The sequence below is a fragment of the Schistocerca americana genome, unplaced genomic scaffold, assembly GCF_021461395.2.
Source record: "Schistocerca americana isolate TAMUIC-IGC-003095 unplaced genomic scaffold, iqSchAmer2.1 HiC_scaffold_197, whole genome shotgun sequence".
Lineage (NCBI taxonomy): Eukaryota > Metazoa > Arthropoda > Insecta > Orthoptera > Acrididae > Schistocerca > Schistocerca americana.
This window is the reverse complement of record NW_025725903.1, coordinates 177,501-182,500: the sequence shown is the minus strand read 5'-3', so window position 1 is coordinate 182,500 and position 5,000 is coordinate 177,501. Positions and strand designations below refer to the sequence as shown.

Below are 5,000 nucleotides of genomic sequence, written 5' to 3'. Positions count from 1 at the left end.
TAATCATTTGCCATACACCGGTGGAAGCTGCCGAGACGAGTAACTACATAGCGGGCTCGCCGTGTCACTAATGTACAGAGATACAACAGTTTCGACTGGAACCGGATTAAACGTATACACGGCGCTGATTAGTAATAGATAGAGCCATCAGAATACAGATAATGTATACAACTGTCCGTATACATGCTGAAAGACTCTGCTCACAATCACAACCACACGTCAGCCACACACCCTTATCACGCACTACTCTCTGCCTGTAACACGCACACAGACAATATGTAAGCACCAGCATGGAACAACACCCAGTGCATCCTCTCCGCCACATTAGACAATCCACACTGTCATAACCAGACTGGGAGGTCCACTCAGAAAACAGAATATCCCACCCACCCGACAACCACCATTGCTCAGCCAAGCCACCAACACCCACACATGTCCTACACAGGGGTGCACCCAACATCACAATACTGCCTCCTCTCACAGCACACAAACAATGGCAGGAATGAAAGACACAGGTCTGCCACAAGCATGGAATGAGAGCGCCGCCTGTCATGAGCCAAAGGTGCATCCTGACGTGGCAAATCAGATGATGCCGCAGGCATCCACTTACTATAATCACAATCAACAAACCGGCCGCCCCGCCCCGCCCCCCATTAAACCTTTCCTTACAACAATGTGTACCTTAACCTAACCTATATCGTACCGTAACCTAACCTATATCGTACCGTAACCTAACCTATGTCGTACCGTAACCTAACCTATGTCGTACCGTAACCTAACCTATGTCGTACCGTAACCTAACCTATGTCGTACCGTAACCTAACCTATGTCGTACCGTAACCTAACCTATGTCGTACCGTAACCTAACCTATGTCGTACCGTAACCTAACCTATGTCGTACCGTAACCTAACCTATGTCGTACCGTAACCTAACCTATGTCGTACCTTAACCTAACCTATGTCGTACCTTAACCTAACCTATGTCGTACCTTAACCTAACCTATGTCGTACCTTAACCTAACCTATGTCGTACCTTAACCTAACCTATGTCGTACCTTAACCTAACCTATGTCGTACCTTAACCTAACCTATGTCGTACCTTAACCTAACCTATGTCGTACCTTAACCTAACCTATGTCGTACCTTAACCTAACCTATGTCGTACCTTAACCTAACCTATGTCGTACCTTAACCTAACCTATGTCGTACCTTAACCTAACCTATGTCGTACCTTAACCTAACCTATGTCGTACCTTAACCTAACCTATGTCGTACCTTAACCTAACCTATGTCGTACCTTAACCTAACCTATGTCGTACCTTAACCTAACCTATGTCGTACCTTAACCTAACCTATGTCGTACCTTAACCTAACCTATGTCGTACCTTAACCTAACCTATGTCGTACCTTAACCTAACCTATGTCGTACCTTAACCTAACCTATGTCGTACCTTAACCTAACCTATGTCGTACCTTAACCTAACCTATGTCGTACCTTAACCTAACCTATGTCGTACCTTAACCTAACCTATGTCGTACCTTAACCTAACCTATGTCGTACCTTAACCTAACCTATGTCGTACCTTAACCTAACCTATGTCGTACCTTAACCTAACCTATGTCGTACCTTAACCTAACCTATGTCGTACCTTAACCTAACCTGTATTGCGCCTTAACCTAACCTGTATTGCGCCTTAACCTAACCTGTATTGCGCCTTAACGTAACCTGTATTGCGCCTTAACGTAACCTGTATTGCGCCTTAACGTAACCTGTATTGCGCCTTAACGTAACCTGTATTGCGCCTTAACGTAACCTGTATTGCGCCTTAACGTAACCTGTATTGCGCCTTAACGTAACCTGTATTGCGCCTTAACGTAACCTGTATTGCGCCTTAACGTAACCTGTATTGCGCCTTAACGTAACCTGTATTGCGCCTTAACGTAACCTGTATTGCGCCTTAACGTAACCTGTATTGCGCCTTAACGTAACCTGTATTGCGCCTTAACGTAACCTGTATTGCGCCTTAACGTAACCTGTATTGCGCCTTAACGTAACCTGTATTGCGCCTTAACGTAACCTGTATTGCGCCTTAACGTAACCTGTATTGCGCCTTAACGTAACCTGTATTGCGCCTTAACGTAACCTGTATTGCGCCTTAACGTAACCTGCATTGCGCCTTAACGTAACCTGCATTGCGCCTTAACGTAACCTGCATTGCGCCTTAACGTAACCTGTATTGCGCCTTAACGTAACCTGTATTGCGCCTTAACGTAACCTGTATTGCGCCTTAACGTAACCTGTATTGCGCCTTAACGTAACCTGTATTGCGCCTTAACGTAACCTGTATTGCGCCTTAACGTAACCTGTATTGCGCCTTAACGTAACCTGTATTGCGCCTTAACGTAACCGATATTGCGCCTTAACGTAACCTATATTGCGCCGTAACGTAACCTATATTGCGCCGTAACGTAACCCACATTGCCCCTTAACGTAACCCACATTGCCCCTTAACGTAACCCACATTGCCCCTTAACGTAACCCAACACACGTTGGGCCTTAACCCAACACACGTTGGGCCTTAACCCAACACACGTTGGGCCTTAACCCAACACACGTTGGGCCTTAACCCAACACACGTTGGGCCTTAACCCAACACACGTTGGGCCTTAACCCAACACACGTTGGGCCTTAACCCAACACACGTTGGGCCTTAACCCAACACACGTTGGGCCTTAACCCAACACACGTTGGGCCTTAACCCAACACACGTTGGGCCTTAACCTGCTCTGTAATTGTCATACGACGCGTTAAATTAGTGTAGTGTTGCCTAACTGCAACCCCCGCAATATAGTTTGCTACTCGCACTGCCCGGTCCCCAGTGTATCGCTTCATGTTAAACACCTTGCAGCTATACACTGTAATGTGGATGGCAGCAGGACGTACATGCTCAATGCCCTTTGCAGTTGTTCATTGGCATTTGCAGTTGTTCATTGGCATTCGCATGTGCGAAGCACTTAGCCTACGCTGTGGTACGGCCTGTGTCAACTGTCCGCTGATGTTGTACGTCCAAATCACACACTGTACTGCACATTGGTCCTCATGTACTGAATGATACATCGTGGTACATGTGACCGTACAACGACTGCGCCAACAACGGCGAACCATGCGGTCCAAATGTTGTGCACTCAGCTACGTGTCGTCTCCCTATAAGAGCTGGATTGCAGTGTGGTATGCCCTGGATGGCGATCAGCATGAGCCGTCTGTTGATGTAGTGGCGCGTGTTGTCAGACGTAGTCGTCTCTTCTCACACACCGTGATAGCATGGTGCACTGCGTTCCACATCTGCGACATGCGACAGAGGCCGGTTGACAGTCGTTCGCGCAATGGACATCGCATACGTACGGGGGCCACCTTCCACGTGTTCGCGAAGCGTGCACATGTTGTTGCGTGTATGTGGGCAGACATAGTGTGTCGTGACACCTGACACAGGCATGCAACAATCGTTGAATTTGCAAATGGCGATGGACGCCTACGTTTGCTGGTGACGTTATGCAAATGAACAACTGGTAAACCGTTGTGGTGCGGTTGTTCTCGCTAGAGGTGAATCAGTGATGGCGACGATCGGTTGAGCTACCAACCGGTTGTTCCAGCGATACCCACCATGCCCACGAACGTGAATGGCATCTGGGTGTGAAGCGATACGCGGCGGTGGCTGGGTGGGACCGTCCCCGGCCGGTGAGGGGGGGCCTCCCGGCGTGCTGGCCGCGCGGTGCGTGGGCGCACGCGCTACAGCCGGCTGGTGGGGGCGGCCAGTGGCAGGCGCGCCGGCCGACGGAGGCGGCAGGCGGCGCAGCTGCGCGCCGGCGCACCCTGCACGCGGCGCCGTGCGGCCAAAGTAGGTCCTCGCGGGCCCGGTGCGAAGCGCGGTGGACATCTGCAGTGTGCTGGTCCGATTGAGGACTGTGTGCGCTGAGGATGCGCCGCCGCCCGGCGCTCGGCGCCGCGACGCCGTCTGCTGCTCGGTCGCCTCTGCGGTTCTCGCAGGTGGTTTGTATCGCAGCTGTGCGGACGTGTTGGCGCGTGCGCTGTGCTGGGAGAGTTCGCTTCGGCACCCAAGTGGGGCTTTTGTCCTTCTGTGGCGCTGGCGTTGGAGCTGCCGGTCACCGTAGGTGGCGCGTGTTGTCTCCCGCCGGCAATGCCACGACAGCACGCTCCCGGGCCTCTGTCGGCAGCGGCAAGCTCAGTTGGGAGCACGGGTGGTCGCACCTAAAGCGTCTACTCGCCAAACTCCGGGCGATTGCGCCTCTCTCGAACCCGACCAAGTACTTAGGACGGCGCTGCGCGCCGCCGGGACCTGAGAGGGTTTCGAGGTGTATTGTGCAGGGGAGCTCAGCCTCCTCCTGTTTGCAGAATAATTGAGCGGACGCTTGCGTGTTCGCGCGGGCCCCCGGGACACACTCCCGGGCGGCCGGCTGCTCAGCTCTAGTTGACGCAGCTCCCTGGTTGATCCTGCCAGTAGTCATATGCTTGTCTCAAAGATTAAGCCATGCATGTCTCAGTACAAGCCGCATTAAGGTGAAACCGTGAATGGCTCATTAAATCAGTTATGGTTCCTTAGATCGTACCCACGTTACTTGGATAACTGTGGTAATTCTAGAGCTAATACATGCAAACAGAGTCCCGACCAGAGATGGAAGGGACGCTTTTATTAGATCAAAACCAATCGGTCGGCTCGTCCGGTCCGTTTGCCTTGGTGACTCTGAATAACTTTGGGCTGATCGCACGGTCCTCGTACCGGCGACGCATCTTTCAAATGTCTGCCTTATCAACTGTCGATGGTAGGTTCTGCGCCTACCATGGTTGTAACGGGTAACGGGGAATCAGGGTTCGATTCCGGAGAGGGAGCCTGAGAAACGGCTACCACATCCAAGGAAGGCAGCAGGCGCGCAAATTACCCACTCCCGGCACGGGGAGGTAGTGACGAAAAATAACGATACGG

General features: G+C 51.5%; 1 non-coding gene across 1 annotated transcript in view; it reads left to right on the top strand.

Annotated features, from left to right (window-relative positions):
• The first annotated feature begins 4,497 nt into the window (after positions 1-4,497).
• The window catches only part of LOC124573849, a 1,910-nt gene continuing 1,407 nt past the window's right edge, over positions 4,498-5,000 (top strand). The window contains exon 1 of the ribosomal RNA XR_006972183.1: positions 4,498-5,000. This exon is cut by the window's right edge and continues 1,407 nt beyond it. This is a non-coding gene — a ribosomal RNA (small subunit ribosomal RNA).